Source organism: Peromyscus maniculatus, chromosome 13 (assembly GCF_049852395.1).
Source record: "Peromyscus maniculatus bairdii isolate BWxNUB_F1_BW_parent chromosome 13, HU_Pman_BW_mat_3.1, whole genome shotgun sequence".
Taxonomy (NCBI): domain Eukaryota; kingdom Metazoa; phylum Chordata; class Mammalia; order Rodentia; family Cricetidae; genus Peromyscus; species Peromyscus maniculatus.
In genome coordinates this window covers 66807651-66829117 of record NC_134864.1, presented here as the reverse complement: position 1 = coordinate 66829117, position 21467 = coordinate 66807651, and the positions used below count along the sequence as shown (strand labels likewise).

At 38.1% G+C, this 21467-nt stretch overlaps 1 protein-coding gene across 1 annotated transcript in view; it reads left to right on the top strand.

Moving 5' to 3' along the window:
* The window catches only part of Col3a1 (collagen type III alpha 1 chain), a 93432-nt gene that overhangs the window by 32295 nt on the left and 39670 nt on the right, over positions 1-21467 (top strand). Inside the window, exons 2-5 of the mRNA XM_006974839.3 lie at positions 9230-9379; positions 9745-9896; positions 11170-11273; positions 18727-18817. The gene's annotated coding sequence lies outside the window, so the exon portion shown is untranslated. The remainder of the gene's footprint in view (positions 1-9229; positions 9380-9744; positions 9897-11169; positions 11274-18726; positions 18818-21467) is intronic.

Here is a 21467-nt window from a genome sequence, read left to right as displayed (position 1 = left end):
GGCTGTGGGTCTCTATATTTGTTCCCATCTGCTGCTAGAGGAAGCTACTTTTATGATGGCTGAATAAGGCACTGATCTATAAGTACAGCAGAATATCATTAGAACTTTATTTTATCACTGCCTTTTAAAATTTAAAAATTTTTTTTAATGAGCAGTATTTGGTTTTACCCTAGATCTCTGGACTATTTTAAGGGAGTTCTCCACAGGTGTCAGACCAGGGAATGGCTTGTGAAGAGGTGAGAATGAAAACTCCATTTAGATTGACTTTGTCAACCTGGCTCAAAACTTCTAGAGAGTCTGATTCCAGGCAGTTTATTGTCAGCATAACAAAACCCAGTATAATTTGGAAAAAAAGTTCCCCAGTATAATACAATCCACAGAACACATGGAGGCATAATGACATCAAAACTCAACTCAAGGTACATGTCAAAAAGATGGATTCTAGACATATGCTACCTGTATTAGCTTAAGGGCCTAAGAAAGTATCATAGAGATAGTGTAGAAGTCATTTAGGCTATTAGCCATTTCCGGTCTTGGCTGTGGGAGTTCAGGTGAGCTTCTGGCTATACAGATAATGTAAGGGTCATTTAGACTCTTAGGTATCTCCAATCCTGGCTGTAGACACTTGATATGACCTGGCCCAACAGATAATGCAGATAATGAGGCTGGTTCTTTCCTGATGAAAGAACAAGTTTTATGTCCATTCTGTTAAGAGGACAATCCTGTGTGCTTAGCATTCCAGGTTTCCTGCATATCTGTGGGTACAAGGATCTTTTTGCTGTGCTCCAAATACTATCTAATCTTTGGTTCTTGGTCACCTAAGTAGTGTTGAGTATGAGTTCTATGTCATGGAGTAGGCCTTAAGTCAAATCAGACATAGTTTGATTACTCCCATAAGCTTTGTGTCGCCATTGGTCTAGCGTATGAAATAGAATTTTTAGAATCTAAACAATTAAATTATATTCATTTTTTCCTAAAAAAATCCCTTTTCTAAGTTACCAAGACGATTAGACTTTAGAGGCAGATTGCAATTATATTATTTAGAAACTGTGCCAACACACACAGACCGTCACAGGTTTGAGCCAGACAAGCTACCAGCATTGAGAGAGGAAAATTAAACACAGGGTCCCACCACTAACCAAGAAGTTATTTATAATTGATACCAAAGGGAAAAACAGTTTTCTCCAATGAAGTGTCACTAGGGGTATATCAAGAAAAATAAGAAAAACAAAAACAAATTAAAATAAAATAAATAAAAATTAAATGCTTTCACATAATGTGTATATAATTGCTTATTTAAGGAATAATAACACATTTACATTTAGTTCTACAATGAGTGAGTAAATGTGATATGACTAGTTTAAAATCCTAGGATATCTCCCCACTGACATGAACAATAGTTGTAAAAATTAACAGTTAGAGGGTGGCTGCAAAGTGACACTCTGGAGCACAAAAAGAAGCAATATTAAAAGAAGCTCAGCAATACTTAGCGAGACCACTATGTTAGGCTAGGATTCATAGCAATTATATTATTTTCATAGAAGAAATAACAAGAAAACCGATTTATTTTATGTGCGTATTCTGCTATTCAATTTTTTTTTTTAGTATCCCAAAGCATTACAAGGTTCAGCTATGGCAACACACAAACCAAAGTGTGAAACATTGAAGACAAATTGGCTTTTCTTTCCCAAACTCGGGGCTGCAGAAATCATGATTCACTGTAGCCTGAACAAGGTTGCTGTGATTATGCATCCCTAGCAAACTGACTGCATCACTTTGTGGTGATAAGTGCTAAATCCAGGAAACTCAGGTATTCCTTGATGCACAGTGAAGAACTAAATGTAACCAAAGATGTGTCCAGGTTGAGTTAATCTCTGAATCCTTAGATAAGAATGTCTTTATTATCTTTTCCTTTTACACACCACACACCACACACACACACACAACTCACTGCATTCATTGAGCTTGGATGTGTGCTTGCATCTAGGACAGGCCGTTTGTGATTTAATATTTCATGTGTGAATTTGTCCACAGAGGAGACTGATTCTCCCTCTCAGCAGCACTCCAGAGGTAGGGCCTTGTGGGATTTCTCCTGTCTTCATTGGGATGCCAAATGGTGTTATCATTTTGCTGTTCTTGCTCAGGCAACCACATTGTCAAGAGTTTAGTGGTATGTCATGTCTATCAACAGGCATCCTCAACCCCTGCCTCTTATAATCTTACAAATTTTTCCCTCTGTTCCATGGTTTTCTCTGTGCCTTAAGTGTGAGGTTCTGTTGCAGATATATCAGTTGGGCTTCAACATTCAACTTATTCTCTACATTTTACAGTGTCTCTGTAACCATCTCTATCTCTGTAGAAAGAAGTTTCTTAAATGAGGGGTGAGGGCTGCACTTCTCTGGGAAGTGTAGTGTTATTAGAGTGCTTTAAAAGCTGAAGCAAGAGAATTTCAAGTCTGAGGACAGTCTGATCTGTACAGCAATATACTGTCTCAAACTGTGCAGTCTTTGGGCACTTTCACAATTCTCCGTTTTTCTCTTTACCCACTTAGCTCAGAAAACCAATTATTTGCTTTGTAACCTTACAGATGAGGTAGCAGACTACTGAAGCTTATATATACTAAATAAGAAGTCTAGTTTCTTTCTCCCAACATAATCATACTGGTATGCCTCAATTGTATAGTGATTCCATAGCTCCTTGCTTTTATTAGAGCAGTATTCTATACATACCAAATTCCCAAATTTGTCTGTTAGCCACTGTCTTGGCATTCTGGAGTTTTTGTTTTGCTTTTTTTTTTTTTTTATAAAAACTATTATGGTTGTAATGAATAAATACGATGCATACCTTCATTATAATTGAATTAAATCACTAGGTATAGACATAATGAATAGTATTGTATATTTAACTTCTTAAGGAAATTAATTTTTTTAAAAAAAGAAGTTTCACTCATATTGTAAGAATGGCTATTTATAATCAAGAACATCACAAAACATTTAAATTTTATAGCAAGTACTCAGCTGTATTGTGAGATCTTTATAGATAGGACACCAAAGACAGATAAAAGAAATTATTCTGCCAGTGTTCAACTTGGATAACCACTGTGTTCTTGGGTTTAACTTGCAGGAGTATAGGTGAGGGGTTGGTTACTTACAGGAACAGGGAAGACTCAAAGGTAGCTACATCACCAACGTCACCAAACAGCCCATTCTAGCATGGCTGAACATTTGTTAAAGGTGCAATGTTTTGCATTTTTTCCCACTGCCTTTGTTAACAATGCAAAGATGAGTTGCAGTCATTTGATTCAATAAAATTAACCTGCAAGCAGGAAGCTGAGTCACCAAGTAGCTGACAGGAAATGGTGGGGAGAAACCAGGTGTAGCTGGGGTTCCTAAGTGGGGGCTGAGCAGAAGGACACCTGAGTTTTTTGGATGATACAAACAAAGGGAAAAAGTTAGCTATTTGCTATTCAGCATCTCTGAGTGAGAGCAGAATTCAACTTCAACCTTTGAATTCCGAGTTTTTTAGAGGGATAGAGATCTAGATAAAATTTCCTTAATAGCTTTGAAAGAATTCCCTCAGGTGTCGACCTTTGTGACTGAACCGCAGCTGGTGACTGTGGAGCTGCAGTTGCTGATTAAGACAGCAGCTGCTTAAGGGGAAGTCACCTAAATAATAATTTAATAAAAGCAGGAATCTTAAATGGTCTTACTAATAAATTCAAACCTGGAGCCAGGTGTTGGGGTGAATGCCAGAAGATCAGAGAAGCAGAATAAGCCACAGCTTCCTCACCTCGCCAGTTCCTCAGCTGATCCTGTTTCCTCAGACTGGAAGCCTCTGTGTCCTCATCTGAATGGGTCTCAGCTGAACTGCTGCTCAAAAGCCTAAAAGCTTAACCAGCCAAAATGGTTCTAGTTCCTGGTCTTCACGCCTTATATACCTTTCTGCTTTCTGCCATCACTCCCTGAGATTAAAGGCATGTGTCACCATACCTAGCTGTTTCCAATGTGGCCTTGAACTCACAGAGATCCAGAGGGATCTCTACCTCTGGAATGCTAGGATTAAAGGCATGTGTGCCACCATTTTCTAGCCCCTGTATCTAGTGGCTGTTCTGTTCTTTGACCCCAGATAAGTTTATTAAGGTACACAATATTTTGGGGAACACAATACCACCACAGCACACGAGTTTGTAGTTCTCTGCAAGACATGCAAGCAGTTCTGTAGACAGTCTTCACCCATATAATCTTGAGGATGGAGGGGCCTTGTGATCTTTTTTATAACATAATTCCTCATTAATTTTTTGGAAATTTCACACCATACACCCCAATCTGCTCACGTCCCAGTCTCTCCATGTCCTCCCCTCACCCCTGCAGCATCCCCCTGAAATCAATTAAAAACAAAACAAAACAAACAGATAACCACCTCACTTCTCTGTCTCTCCAGCCCCTCCTTGTTATGCTCAGATCACAGGGACCCCCAAAAGACCACTACAGAGACCCAATCCCATAGGTAAAAGCAAAGAGCCTTTATTTTAAGCTCAGAGCTTGGTCTCTGTCTGTCCGATGCAGCAGTGAGAGCAGAGAGCCCCGAGCCTGGGCAAGGTGAGGTTTTTATCACAGCAGAGGTTGAGGTGAGGGGATTTCCAGGGTTCAGGACCCCAATTAGCTGACGTTTGTCTAGGAGTAGAGATGTGTGCTGGAAATGTTTAGAATATCAGGTATTTTCCCTTAAATGCTGGCCCTCCCTGGGTGGGGTCAGCTTATGGCTTTTTCTGGGGACCAGGTGGTATCTGCCAGTAAGCCTGTTGTGGCAGCTGTGTGGTCAGGCTGTTTTGGGCCCTCCACACTCCTCATTCCTCCTAGCAGCACTGGGTGTCACACAGTTTACCTTTTTGTCCAGTCAGTCCCACCCACAAAATGTGCATTACAACAAGTCAGAGTCTCACTAGTCTGGTTCAAGGTCTCTGGCACACCATCATCACTGGAGCCCCACCAAAATTCCTCTAGGATACCCTGCTGTTTCCCCAAGTCATGGGGAATCCTGTGATTATCATTCTGCAGGACCAATCCCTTCATGCACTCCAGCAAGTCATAGATGAGGTGGATCTTAGGGTGGGTCAATCCAAGGCCCCGAATGTGGATCTGGGTGGTAGCCGAGCTGGTTTGTCTGGGCCTCTGGGACCATTCCTCTCGGGCAGGGGCAGAGCCAGCTCTCCTAGGCCCATGGCACTGCGGTCAGCTCACCCATGCCCACGGTGAGGAGTGGGGCCATCTCTCCTGAGTGAGGGAGCCAGATCTCCCATGGTGGGGACAGCTTTCCTGCTGCAGAGAAAATTAAGAAAGCAAAATGTGCACATGTTCTTCCTAGTTAGAGTGTGACTAACTATAAGAAGAAAAAAAAAAGCAAATTTAACTGACAATTACTTTATAATCCTTCTTAGGAACTTTTATGGAAAGTATATTCATGACACAAGATTATTTATTACCAAAGAATGAGTAAACATTTGTTTATAATGAATGATGGATATAAAATAAGCAGTAACTACCAAACTTCCCATTTTGACATCTCTCCCCCTTTTCCTTGTCCTGCCTCTGCACTGCCAAACCCGCAGCCCCTACTCCACAAACGTGCTCAAACTTTCTCCATCTCCGAATCTCAATTTCTCTTCCAAGTTACATCATATGTTAACTTTACATTTTCTGTATTTTCATCTCATACTTATATGTAACATATCTTAATTATTTCATACTTTTAGAAACTGTTTACTTCAAACTTCTAGAAACTTTTTGCAAACAGTCAGAAAACTATTGAATTACTGTAGTAAATGCAGATACAATAGCAAAGTGATAAGCAACCCATATCAGACATTAGAAGTTCACTAAATATTAGTAATAATAGTAGCGATAAAGTCTGACCCTCATTTTCTTGGGTTAGTGTTCATGTTGTAATCTTTCCTCTCACATTTATTCCTGTGTTCCATTGGGAAAAAGTTGTCACAGTCAGAGACTTCTTACATAAGCAGAGCAATGGGAGGCAATACACTAATGTGACTGGAGATACTCTTATTCAGACAAGTAAAAAAATTGAAAGTCAAAAAAAAAAGTAAAGAATAGTATGCTCCTAAATAAACTCTTTTTTCTTCATTTTAGAGTCTGTTTTGGTTGTAGCTGTGGCTGGCTTGCTTTGTTTTTGAGGTATCTCTTTAATTTTGGCAACGTGGCATGAGAAAGACACTTCTAGTATTTAGTAATATATGGAAGCTCCACATCAGCACATTTATCTTAAGCACGAAGATCAAGTCAGTTTTCTAATGATACCAGATGGTCTAGTATCCTGGTGCATTAGCTCATGGTCTGGGGAGGATTGTAACACGTGGCAGGCTCGGAAAAGAGATGATTTCCAAATCCTCTGCAGAGTTCTGAGAGATGGCAATAATAATTTGACAAAGAAAAATGATGCACATGGTCTTGGCAGCAGCTTCTCAAGCTCAAACAAGTTCCACCCTTCCCTTCAACTTAATTCCAACATCATTTCACAAAGATGGTTGCAATTTTGAAAAGGATGGACAAAGAAAGACCTACGCGGCTATAAACACAAAAACCTATCAGACTGTAACTGCTTGACACTGCCCTGTTCCTGGTCTATGTCCAGTCCACAATCCTTGAATGCTAACAGTAGATAAGAAATAGTTTAAAGTTACAGGAAATAAGAGGGAAGCTAAGAAGAATTAGTTCTGGAGTTGTTTGGAAACCCTGGAAGATTTCGAGTATCAATGCTCTCAAAGTTTTGAGTAGTTTACAAAACTTTAGAATATTCAGTTAAGATAGAGCAAGTGGCTAGTGGGATGGATTGTCTGAGCTAGAATGGCTTGCACACACAGCGAGTGCCCCCCTCGCCTGCAAAGATGCTAAGTTCACTGAACCAATAATCTGCATGTTTTCACAAGGGCTGTCTTATCTGACTGTAGAAGGAACAGAGACATCTGTTACTTGACAGATATTTTGGTGGTATCTGCTGTGAACTAGAGAGTATTTGTTTTACTATGAGAGAGTAACGTAAGCATAACTATTCAAATGTTTTCAGCTGTGTTTTAGATATCTTCTTATTTGCAACCACCAATGCAAAGATAATATAATGTAGGAACCAAGGGCAATCTAGGCTTGTCTCCTCTTACAAAAAGAACAAAACCTAAACCCGTAATCCTCACAATTATTCAATCTTACCATCCCATTTACATTTGATGAACTCTTTGTAGGGCTGCCCCTCTTTATCAATGGCTTCTGTACCTGCAAATCAATTTATGTATCAAAATATTTTATAAAAAGATTCCATCCATACTAGTCATGCACGAATTTTGGTCTTTTAACTTCTGAACAATACAAAACAGCAACTATTTGTGATGTAGCTTTTGTCATTTATTATGTACTTTGGAAATTCAAAATTATGCAAAATATTCAAAATGGGAAGTGGTTGATCATATTGAGGTTCTGATGCATTGTTGGAAAATTGGCTATGAATGGGGTTGGGGGATATTTCAGGGATAAAGTGCTTGCTGCACAAACATGAGGATATGGATTCATCCCCAGCACCTACACAAATGCCAAGCACAGCAGCATGTGCCTCTCACCCCAGCTCTGGGGTAGGGAGATGTAGATGAATAGATACCAGAAGCTCATTAATTAGCTGGAATGACAGGCTCCAAGTAGTGAGAGACCCTGTGTCAAACTAAGGTGGAGAAGCCACTGAGGAAGGTATCCTGGCCTCAACCTATGGCCTAGCCACATGAGTAAGCACATGTGTGTGGGGGGCATACACACACACACACACACACACACACACACACACACATACCCACACACACATACACACACACACATAGACACACTCACACACCACATACAAACATGAATACAAATGGTAACTTTGTACTATGTGAAAAAACAGTGAAAAGATAATTCTTAAATAAAAATGGCTTCTTTCTTTGTCTAACTCTATTTTCTTTGCATTTTAGCTGAATGTGCAAAAGCATCTGCTGATAAAGGATGAGTAATAGTTGGCCTTAAAAAGTGTGCTATGACTCTTGCCTGCTCTTGGGACTCTTTTTCTTCTGTTGGGTTGCTGTGTCCAACTTTGATATGAAAGCTTTTGCTTCATCTTACTGTATTTTATTTTGTCACATTTGGTTGTTATCTCTTAGAAGTATGTTCTTTTCTAATATGAGACAGAAAGGGAGTGGATCCGGAGGGGAGGGGAGGTGGGGAGAAACTGGGAGTAGTAGAGGGAGAAGAAACTATAATCAGGATATATTGTATGAGAAAATAATTTATCTTCAAATTTAAAAAGAAAGTGCTTTGGGAAAAGAATGTGTCTAGCAAGAATTCTGAGATTAGAAAGAAGTTGGTGAGTTGGAGAATTATAGTTTCTTCAGGATGGTAAGAGTAAAGAGAGGAATGATGGAAGGTAAGATGGGAAACTGAATTGAAAAAGAATGAGTTAATCTTTCATGTCAGGAAGGTTTTTATCCTTAGAATGGTCAAATGCCATAGAAGCTTACAGGTTGGCGTGAAAGGATCAAATTTGAATTTCAGAATGGTTTCTAAAGATATGGTACAAAGAATAAATGTAAAATGAAATATTAGAGCCAAGGCTGGGAACTCAAAGGCAAAAGCTGGGGTGCAGTGACAGTCTCAGGGGTGGAGCGGGCAGACTTGGAATGACAAGTGGTCCTGTGCAAGTGTAGCTGCTTGTGAGTCCTCCAAGAGGAAATGCAAAGCCAGGGTTAGTAAACTGCATGCTGAGACCAGTGTGGCTTGGAAATTAAAATATCAGAGATTATGTAAAAGGGGAGAATGAGTAAGAAATAGAGGAAGGGAGGGAGGAGAAAAATGGGAAGTAAATATCTTCTTTGTTTTATATAAATGACTCTCATTCAGTATTATCCCTTTCATCTGCAGTTGTGTTTTCTATTATCTTAATGACTCTTGTTTAACATTTAAAATTACAAAATGGGAAATTCAAAACAAAGACAATGCAAGTTTCAAATTGGGCTTTACTCCAGAAAGCGTGGTGAAACAGCACCCCATTCTGCTGTCCTAGCAGGATGGTGAGCCTTCCCTTCATCTATCATTTTCAAGCGGTAGCTGATATTCTCCGGTGCAGTCACTTAGCAGTCCTCTTCTGTTGTCAAATCTCCATGCATGTGCTCAACAGTGACGTTTCCTTTATTTGCCAGTGTCACCACAGCCCAAGAATATTGATGCTGTCAATATGAATACAACAAAGAGAAGCTGAAAACGCTCCCTCTACGGTAATTCTAATGAAGAGAGAAAACTATTTGAGTTTGATAAAACCTATACTAAGAAGGAATCTTCTACTCATGAAGGTAAGAAGGAAAACCAAATTCACCCTACTTTTGTAGCTACATCTCTAACTGCAAACATTACAGCCGTAGTTCCTGACTGATTAATGCTTAGTTCAAACGGAAAAGGCATTAAATGCATCAGGAATTCAGTTCACCAATTAGCTTTGAGGTTTAAGCCTCAGGGCGTGGCCTCTGAGGGTGTATGTGATTGTTTAAAAGGAGAGAGAGAGGGGGGACCACACGACTTCTTGGGGTGGATTCAGACGGCTGGATCCATTTGCTCCCAGGGAAAATGGATGGTGGCTGTGTACTTGCTTCTTTCTGTATTCTTGAGTGTATCTTCCCCCTTTATTACTTTAATAAATCTTTGTTACCCTCTTAAACAGAGTCATGTGGATTTCTCATAATATTTAATTATGTGGTCAGAAGAAGTGAGTAGGAAATATGTTTAAGTTGATATCAATGATATGGAAGAAAGCCTTGCGCCAGCCAGAAAACTTCAACAAGAGATTTTCTAAAATAAATGACACTGAGCCAGGTACATCAAAAAAAGAGTTGATTTTAACAAATGGAATAATGGGTTTGGACTAAAGGATGCAAAAATTACTGGGAAACTTCATCTCCCATTGAAGATGTGAAGAAACTGGTGATAAAGAATCCTTCCAAAGGACCAAATCTTAGGTTACTTAGAAACCAGTCTCTTGAAGAAGATGCCTGGTAGCACCTAACTTCACAAAAGTCAAAAGGAAACATTAAAGTTTAAGACATGGAGCAACAGTGAGTGCTGTTACCAAATGACAACCTCACAATGCTTGTGATAAAGTTAGGCATGATGCAAAGGACAAAGACAACATTTTCAAAGGCAAACACAGAAGCTATATTCTGAGACCACATTCACAGTTTTTATTCCATTTTTTAAAAATTTCCTAATTTATTTGTAGTGGTCGTTAATCACACAAGCTAAATACAGACATATACATATAGAAAAAATACTAACATTCTAGGTTCCATACTATTCAAGATTTCACCCATCCCGTAAGGGCCTTGATTGTATCTGCCATAAATCACTACCACAGAATATTTAGAGGGAACTCTTTTTCAAACGCATTGAAAAATTGCTTTCCTCTTTGGTATTTTATCTTTACTTAAATATTATTAATGGAACCTTAGCATGAAGCCTGTTAAGACACAAGGGATTTTGTAACTTTGGTCCAATTCAGAAAATATATAAGGTGTTAGATTATGAATTGAAGGTAAAATACAGTACCTTTCCCTGTGCTTCTATTTCTCAGCTTTTCTACCTTGTCCCATGGAAGGCTGCAGGATGCCTAACCTGAATGCAATGCTGTTTTTTGTTGTTGTTGTTGTTTTGTTTTGTTTTAATCCGAAAAAGAATGGGGAGATGCATCACGCAATCTCTAATTCTCAGAATCTATTGTTGGACAACTGCATATCCATAGGTGGCTATGAGTGGTTGAAGAACTTACAAATGATACTACGTTCGAATGTTTCAAATAAGCATAGAGGACAAGAGAAGTTAACAAGATTGTTAAAGGGGTGACAAGGGTAGTGTTGTATTTATAACCACATGAATCACTTTGTGTGACTCTGATAGAATATAGAGAAAAAACATCATCTGAGACACTTCCCCTGGAAGACTCATTTTGACCCTTATAGACGGAACTGTCCCTTTACATGTGTCCATACCTCCTTTAAACCATAGTGTTTATTGCTCTCATTTGAAACTATTTGCTAGCCCTCCGAATCATTCTGTGGATTTGTTATGGGGTGCATGTCTGTTTAATTACTAGCACCTGTTCCTGGAATGATGCATAACATGCAAGAAGCTCTGAGCAATCATGTTGAAGATATGAACAAAGGCAGAAGTCAGTCAGTGCCTGCAGGTCCCTGTTAGGTAAGCTAAACGCTACTCAGTTTTCTTTACACATCAACTAATGTGTCGCCATAGTTCTCCTTGTGTAATCAATTTTTCTTGCAAATACTTCATTGTATACACAACTTTACTATGTTATTGGTTTATTGGTAATTCTGATACAGATCTCTGTGTTGCTTCTTTTCTTTCTTTCCTTCTTTTTTTGGATTTGGTGTTTTGAGACAGGGTTTCTCTATGTAGCTTTGGAGCCTGTCCTGGTACTTGCTGTGTAGAACAGGCTGGCCTTTAACTCACAGAGATCTGCCTGCCTCTGCCTCATGAGTACTGGAATTAAAGGCGTGGGCTACCACCACCCAGTGACGTTTCTTATTCAGTGTTCTACAGGAATATTAATAAACTTCCTTCTATATCATAATATCTCAATAGAAAGTCTTCTTTCACCTTAAAAGGATAGTACAGAGGCTGCCAGAATTTGTCATCTAGAACTCTGAACTTTCAGGAGCTGAGCTAAGAGGCTCTATTTATTCCCCCAAATGTGAAATTACCTAACTACATGGGGGTAATTATTATTTATGCTCTGTAATTTTATTCATTTACTCTCCTCTACACAAATGAGAGCTACATTATTTTTAAAACTTTTCCAAATTACTTAAGTAAAAAGTAATATGCAGGTAACATTTGGGTTCCTTGGAACAGTTTAGGTCTTTATCCTGACTAAAAATTATATTGGAGCTTAAGTTTCAACACTGGGATTTTGAGATATTCAGGGGATATTAAGATTCATCATGTACTATGAGGGACCCACCTACACAAATGAGTTCAGGATTGGGTTAGTGATTGCTGTATAGCCTGTTCCTCCATTCCGCAGGTGTCCACTTACTCATCTGCTTTCTGGCTATGTGTTGAACAACACCTGGCCTCCACCAGGAGCTGAATAGAGACAAAGAGCTTCCAAAGAGTGAGGAAAAAATAAACCTCATTTCCTTTACAAATTTCTTGTTCCCAAGTATTCTGCTAAAGCAAAAACAAAACCCTAAAGACAGGCTCTTGTTGGATAGCATGAGACTGAGCTGCTGTGTCTGATGAGGGAGACAGTGGGGTCCAATGCTGCTTTGATAACATCCATCTCTTGATAAAAATTTATTAGCACAGAAAGATTAAAGTAGAGTAAAAAGAAAAGAGTTGTGCTTCTCTCTAAGCTTATTCTACTGAACCATTCAAAAGGAGGGAGGTGTAACTTACCATGAGAATTGGTATGTTTATTGCTTCATTCTGAAATATCCTATTTAAAATTAAACCTATCAAATAATCAAATTTATCTAATAGGAAATAAAATGATCTCAGCAGAGTAAAAGGAGTAACAGTAAAGAATATGGTCTGGATATATACAACCTATTTTTTGTGGTTAAAAACATACATATAACAGTAGATTTACTCTCTTAAGCTTTACACATGTACAACATAGCATTACTAACTTTTAGCACATAGTACATATTGAATAGCATAATTAAATAACTGATTAAAAACTGTTTGAACTATAAGTTAGATACCAATATTTACCTAAGAGGCACTTACATAAAGCATTGGAAATTAATTTGGAGACAATATAAGAGAGTGAAAATGTCCTTGAAATCCCAGATTTATGGAGTCAGAGCATATGGTATATATTTAAATTATGTAATGTAAAAAAATAAATTAAAAAGGAAATTAGGAATTTGATAAGCCGCCTTGATTTATTTAACTGTCAAAAACTCCAATTTCACTTCTTTCAAGTGTTGCAATTGCTTTGGGACACTGAGTAAATGTTTGCATGCAAATAAAACAGTTACATTTTTTTTTCTAAAGGAGCTGAATATTGACTAAGCTTACTTGGAAAGATTTGAAAAGATAGAAAGTGATAAGAAAGATGGCCACACTGAGAAATGCTGAAAAGTTTAGGAAATCGTGATAAAAAGAAAAGCCCCATGGTCCTTTTGGAAATCCTTGCACAAGTACGTCATTTTAGGGCAGCTCCCTGCCACATATGTATGTTTTCTGGAAAATATGCTCATTTCTGCACTGTCAGGATGGGATTGTTTTGTACAGTTTACAGCATGGACAAACCCTCAGGGCAGGGAAGGCCTAATTTTTCACTTTCTGATTTTACTTGGCTAGCATAAGCTGAACACTCAGTGTAATAAAACTTGAATTGTACTAGCAGATTCTGAGACAATTAAGGGGGATTGAGAAACGTGAATTGAGAGAATGAGATTCTATTCAGGTCGCCGATACTTGTTGTCTAATGTGTATTCATGCACATCTTGTCCCACAAAAGGTTTTGAGTCCTGTGGACTGTTGCATTTTGTTTTTTGTTACTTACTTTTATTTTCACAGTTGCACCAGAAACAATGCATCCTTGGTAGAATAGCCATATGAGGACACCCTTGGACCTATCCTACGGGATTTCTCTTTAAATCATTTAAGACATGAAGGGAGTCTGGAGTCACTGTACACACTTTTCTCTAGCAGTTTCACAACTTGTTTATCCCATTTATTCACTGGAAATAGCAAAAAAAAAAGTTTTTGTATTAAAAAAATTAAGCCTACAAGAAAAACACAGAATAATGTCACAAATAAATACATACCAGAGAATAAAACTGAGCTAAAAATAATTGTAAACATGTTCAAAATTATTTCACTGAGAGGTCATTTAAAGAGAGAGCTACTGCCATGTTGAAAAATATTTATGGTGGCTACATTCAAAATAATATATGTGAATTGAAAGCATGCATTCTGGAAGCAGATTTCAGAGGCCGCTTATACTTATATATACATAACCATGCGCACACATACACACTTACATGTAATTAAAATATCAAAATTAATATTAAATTATAGAAATAATCTTCAATCTTATCTTGTTGTTATTGTTTTGTTTTTGTTCTTTGAGACAGGGCATGTGCTCTACAATTCCTGGTTTTACCTAATTTTCTATGGCAAACACTTGCTTCATAATAATAAAGTCAAAACGTGTAAACTATTTTGTACTTTATTGAACAAGAATTCTTAGACCGCCAAGATGGTTCAGTGGAAAAGGTGCTTGCTGAACAAATCAGGTACCTGGATTTGATTCCTAGATCCAATGGTGGAATGAGAAAACTGACCCCTAAGGGTTGTCCTCTAACCTCTGCGTGTATGCTGTGGCATGGGTATGCTGACAGTCATATACAGGTATCACATGCATACACACTCACACACAAAAACAAACAAATAGACCTACCCCGAGCGCCCTGTATGCCAGTAACTGCATCAGGAGGTGGCTAAAACCATGTGACAGGTAACTACTGGAACGTCAAAGTGTAAAACAATTTCTGAGACTATTTTAACTGTGGAAGACTCTCTTCCTCACTTAATCTCTTTGCTTTTATCTATTCAAATTAACATTTACAAGCCAAGTGTTTTCTTATAAGTTTTTGAGAAAACAATTTCTCTTGAATAGTGTTCCAAAATAAGCAGTTCAAATAAGATAGGCTTTGGGAAAATGTTAATAAACTTGCCTCTGGCAAATGTTTTGGGTTTCCTTGTATTTCCTTCACTTGGCAGTGATTTATTTTGTGTTTAAATAATGAAGAAAAATGGTGTAAGACTTTACAAGCGGATGCTATTATTATAGCCACAATTTTCTTATGACTTCTATATAATATTGAGGGTTGGGAGACCTCTAATTGAAATGTGTTGTATAAATTAACCCGGAAACCTGTGAATTAAATAAAAGGCATGAATGAATATTATCTAGGATCTGAACATCTCACCAGCCCTTAGCCCCACCCTCTTTTCCCCTTCAGCTATATTTGACAACAGAGAACACAGTTGCCACAAACCCTCTTCCCATGCTGCTTTCACCCTTGCAAACAACACAGCGCGATGACTGTGAGAAATCAAGTCAAAGGTCATACTAAATGAACACAAGTAAGCAAAGAAGGAGACGTCGGAATGTGGGTGGCCCGTATCTTGGCAGTGGTCTGTGTTTGGCCCATATCTTGGCAGTGGTCTGTGTTTAAAATATTAAGATTCCTTTGCCTCAAACTCTTCCTCCTAAGGCCTAAGTTGTTGGTTAAAAAAGGGGGGTGGGGTGGGGGAGAAGAACTGCTATCGCTATTCTTTTTAGCCAAAGAGAAGAAAAGTTAACCACACCAGTGTTCTGCTGGGGACAATAACAAAAGAACCCAGCGCAGTGGGGGGTGTGCCTGGCACCTGGGGGTTGAAGAGCCCTCATTATTGCCGCTGTTCCTCTGTTTCACAAGCATGCCACCCTATTTTCTTAACAACAGCTAGGAAGAATGTTGTTAAGCTGGGGTGACTGCAGCCATTGATGATTTGGTGAGAATCCAAAATCCACAACCCCTAGGAATTTTCCTGGATCCTCTCCTTGGAGAAACACTGCGAGGGACTTACAGCACACTAAATCAGCAAGGTTGGCCTGGAAAACCATTTATGCGATTTCCCTGCTTTTGTTTTGGGGAATCTTCCAAAATAAGTGTCTAGAGAATCAGATATAATTTGGGCAGAGTATGCTAACGTGGCCTCAACAATGATCTACTTTTCTTGTAATTGTGTACTAGCTCGTCATTTTTTCCAGTGGTGTGTCATACTGTCCCAATTGACCGTCTGGCTGTTCTTTGCTCTGGTGTTTGCTATAGCAGAAAAAGTGAAGATATAAAATTACCTTCTTTGACTTAGTGTTAATTTCAGTGAAATCTCTCCAGATGTATCCTCTCTTATTTCTCCCTCTAAATCTAAATGGTTCGTTGAAGAATCCATCGGGGTTTTATCTTATTTTGAGGGGAATTATAATAGCCCAGTTGATGTTCTAAAATAATCTTATGTCAGTTATGAATTTCTTCCTAGTTATTCATCATAATAAATAACTAACAAGCAATCTTTTGTTTCTCCTTCCACATTTCACCTAAGAGGATATTGTGCATCATCACTTTAGGCTGAGAAACAGGACCCATTAGGGGAATCAAACTCCATCCATCTCAACTTGAGCACATATTTAATCAAACTGCTAACTTTTTATTGTTGACCTACCTTTAACAACCACACTCAAATTAGCATTTTGATTGGTATTGTATCAACTGGACTCTTGGCAGTCAACAGGGTGACACAACCCTGATGCTGAATGTAGGTCAACATGCAAGTCCCTTAGATGCTAACCATCCCCCTAACAACCAAAAATACAGCCTGGAACATCTACACACTGGGGCCCTCACTAGAACACTATGACCTGCCTTGCTTATATCCTTGGCATACTCAGCTAAACAGACTGACATTTCCACAGTTCTCTATGGTTTTAAACCAAGAAATCAATTCACAAAAGAAAGCTTTAAACATTTGCAATACATTATATGTAAGGTGTCCACATTTGTGTGATGATAAGGTATTTCAGTACTGTGATTTGATAGTTTGAGGGTTCTTTTTTTTGTTTCATTTTGTTTTCCCTTTTTAAAATGTTCAATCTCAAGGAAATTTGGTCAAGTAAAATGAAAATAATTTGAACAAAAGATGTAAAACTTATCATTGGATCACTGTATTCTCACAGTATTCTTTTGTATCCCTCATTTAACTGTTCTCTCAAAATAGATTTTAAAATAGACACATTTTGTGTTTAATATGTAATTAACTTTGAAGTTAACATAACTTTGTGATATGTGGGTAAATTACCTGTGTTATTTTCATTTTTTAAACCATGTCTTTTAAGTGGTCCTTTATTTGTGATATTTGTGAACACAAGTTTGACAGCTTTCAATTTGTTTGAGAACAAGCCTTATATATTTTTTTCTGTTTTGGAAATAAATTGATAACATCTGGAAGTTTTTTTAAAAATCCATTATAAATCCAAAGACCTCCTATGCTGGAAAGAGTGAGCACACTTTTTCAGAGTTCTGAAAATAATTAACTTACTGAAAAAATTTAAGAACTCTAAAGAAAGAGCACAAAAACAATGCATTAATTGCAAAATTGTTCTGGATTAATGACTGCAGTCTTTGGCCCACCAGTTAGTATGTGTTTATCATCTATGTAAAAGGCCATAGAACATATAGCAAAGGTTGTTAAGGGCTAACCTTGAACTACAGTAGCTTTAGGCCTTAGAAAGGAGATTTTTTAAAAAAGAAAATCTGTAAATTAAGAACAAGTAGGAGCTATGGTAAAGGTGACTAAAAAGGAGGAGAATGATTTCAACCAGGAAAATCAGGTTTTGAAGATGAGTTGACAGAGTGGCAATAGCAAAGGCACAGGAACCACTCGGGGTGGATGAGGTATGGTTGAAAGGTGGCCATTAGACTTATTGAAGACAGTGCTGAATCCATAAAGATGGTATACTAGGCGGTGTGTAAGAGCATTTAACATCTTATTGTGGATGTAGTAAGAAATGGAGAGGCTAGCTGGAGATGAGAGAATAAAATAATATCCAGCTATTCAGTATAATCTTCCAAGATTATCACATTGAACTATTAAGACTCCCATTTCCGTGATCAGATCATGTGCACACTGCTATTCTGCTCGCTATTGTTCCTCACCATCCACTCCAGTGAGTGGCCCCTGTGTTCTGCAGGTATTCCAAATTATATAATCACATGTGAAGATTGGGATCTAGGAGTCTCATGTGAGAGAGAACATGTCACTCTCTTTTCTGATTTGGGGGAAATGGCACACTACTAATTAAAGAAAGGGAGGGAGGCAAATAAAAAAGGATGATGGTAAAACAATAGTATGGACGTAAGAAAAAGTCACGAGCAACCACATTATTAACTATGTGCTTAAAATAAACTACAGTACAGGTAAGTCTGTATAAAAATATGTGTACACAGTTTAAATGAATTTCTCCTCTGTGCTGACTATGCTCCCTCCAGGAGCCACGGATTACCTCCAGTAACCATTTCTACCACTACAAAACCCCAACACCAGATATGAGAAGCCCTCTTCTGAGTTATTGGTCAGCGTTGTTCAATAGGATCCCAAAACACACTGGCTATTTCTATTGCCTGGTGGTTTTCCCTCAGGATGTGGAAGGTAAATCCCCTTCAATGAAGATACTATGAATTTCCGACAAATGGCCTGAAGGCCCCTGAGCTAGAGCTGACATGAGTGCCTGAGTTTGCTCAATTCCAGAAGATGCCATGTAAACTTCCAAAGGAGGGAAACTATCCACAGTCCTACCCAGCTATCATGTTGATTAACCATAACAAAGACCAGTGTGGCATGATGACCCTAAGTGTACTAAAGGGGTGGCAGGCATATTTTGGTAGTAATCAACAGCTCTCTAATTGGACTTAAGACCCATCAGCAAGAGGAAAATCATTCCAGGTACTGGAAACATAACCAGCTACCCAGGATTAGTGAAGTCATGCATCTTGGAGGAGAATCTACAAATGCTATTTTAACTAATAATAGTCACTAACTGCACTCTACACGTTTGTCCTTATACCCACAGATAAGTGTACTTCTCACCCTTCACCAAGGATACTTCTTTCTGCAGTAGAAGGAGAACACGACAGAAAATCACAACCAATCAAAATGCACAGGTGTGGAGCCTCAACCCATTGGATACAGATATAAAACACAGCCCTACGTATGCCTCAGAAAACATTGCAGAAAGGCTGGAGATTCTGTAAGAGCCAGAGGAACAGGGAGTTTCCTGTGAAATTGTGTCTCCTAAGAATGTCAGAGGCTACACCCATGAAGTCTCACTAATATGACTACCTAAACTGAACAAGAATGATACCAACAGACATGCCAAAGTGGTTGGGGGAAAGATCACGAGGCCACAACCCACACAAAGAGCTACAGACAATTAAGGACTGCTGAGAGTGGGAGAAACGGTCTTTTCCAGGGAAGAGCCACCGATTGGTTATCCAACACCAGATGGTCATCCCGAAAAAAAGACGTTAAAGTAGCATGCAGACTGAGCAGATTATATCAGGAATACACACACACACACACACACACACACACACACACACACACACACACACTCACACACACACACATACACAGAGAGAGAGAGACAGAGAGACAGAGAGACAGAGACAGAGGAGAGACAGAGAGACAGATAAGGGGGAATGTAGCAAAAATTAATTAAAAAAGAAACCATGAATTTGAATGAGGTGGTATATGATATGATATGGGAGGTTTTAGAAGGAGGAAAGGGAAGGAGAAATGATGAAAATGTATTATCTCAAAAGTAAAATACAAAATGGCACACATTTTATTTGGGACTTTCACATGAGTTTTTTTTTTTCCACTGAATATTTGACTCAGTCACTTCAAGAAATATATACAATATCTTTCAAAAAGGAGAGGTGATGGTAGAGACTGTTCATTATCTTGATCTTATAAATGTTTAAGAAATACTTATGTACCAACACTTGTATTTAACACCCTACTACCTCAATTCATTTCCTACATTTATCATGATCTATATATATACTAGACTCTACCTTCTCACGATCATGACTTTTCAAGGGGAATGGAACATAAAATCTCAAATATATATACAGAATAAATATATACATTAAAAAATACAAGTATAAATTTGAAGCAAAACTACCAGGATGGGTGTTGCCACATGAAAATGAGACTCTAGGTGGTCACACTGGGATCCCGAGAACAAAATTTCCAACTTGATCTGTCTCTATCCCCAAGAATCTAATGTTGACATCAATTCATATATGAATAGAATATCTAAATGTACACTCTTTAAGCTTAATTTAACAACCACTCGCATATGTGTGTAGGTGTGTACACATACACAGTACTCTGTAGATAGTGCACATTTGCACAACTACACACATATGTAATTGATACATTACTAAACCCATTTCCCATTTCAAATACTGAAATTCAGTTAGTTTGTGGCCTGCCTCACACTTCTTTCAGAAGATGGTGATTTGGCTTTCTGTTTATCTCCAGACATAATTGGCTGCATTTGAAGAACTATTGCAGATGTGTTGGATACTGTTGAAAATTCCTAAGTATGACTCAGATGACAAATTGCATTTGATAGAGAGTCTAGTGGGATTTTCAGAGCGGAGCTTCCCTCCTTAGAATGACTGAGTTACCGAAACCCGAGCAGGGAGCCCCTGAAATCTTACACAATGTTGTTTCTCAGCCTTTGTCAGTCTTACAACAGACAAAGGAGCCGGGGGAGGTGAAAGTAGATACAGTATTCATGCACAAAGCTCTCAAAATCATAGAAAAGTAAGAATTTACATCAGAACCTTACCCATTCTTCAGTCTTCTTCAAAAATATACCCATGGTGGGAAAATTTCTCTTAGGAGTCATATAAAATTGATTTATTGGAAATCTAAATGCCAGTGTAGTATACAACATTAACCTTATGGGTGCTGTTTTTACTTGCCTATGAGTAACTATGATGGCCAGTGAGTGATGTCTTTATTCAAAACACAATAACCATGTGTTCAAAATTAAAAACAAATCAGAACAACAAAACCTACACACATATAAAGATACATACATTCTTTCACATCTCCCAAGACTGTTTTCTAAAGTTAAGTGTAAATTATTATGTGTTCAATTCACTTAAAATTTACTTAAGAGTTGGTGAGTTGGCTTGGTGAATAAAGGTACTTTCTGCCAAGCCTGATGACCTGAGTTCTAGCCCTAGAACACATATGAGATTTAGGAGAGAAACTAGTCCTACAAGTTCTCCTTTTACCTGTGTATGTAAACTGCAACATACACACACACACACACACACACACACACACACACACACACACACACTCTCACACATACATACACACACACACACACACGCATACTTTCACACACTCACAGAAATAAAACTAAAATGAAATTTACTTAAATACATTTCTAACATTTACTCAAACATTAGTGATAAGATAAAATTAGAAATCCAAGTAGTGATCTCTTAAACAAATCTGGCCACCAACTCTGACTTTATTCCTTTCTCTCCATCTGTTTTAATGTCCTGAAAGAGAAAACACAAAATTATGTGCCAAATATGTATTCACACAACTCCTACATTGCATAAAAATATAGTTGCCACAATCAGTGACTAATTCAAGTGGAAAACATTGTGAAAACTGGAAAGTGTGGTAGTTAATTCCAATTCCAGGGAGTAACTTGAGTCACACAACCAATTTGAACTTTCTTTTCAAACATGGGATAAATTTCATCATAAAACACAA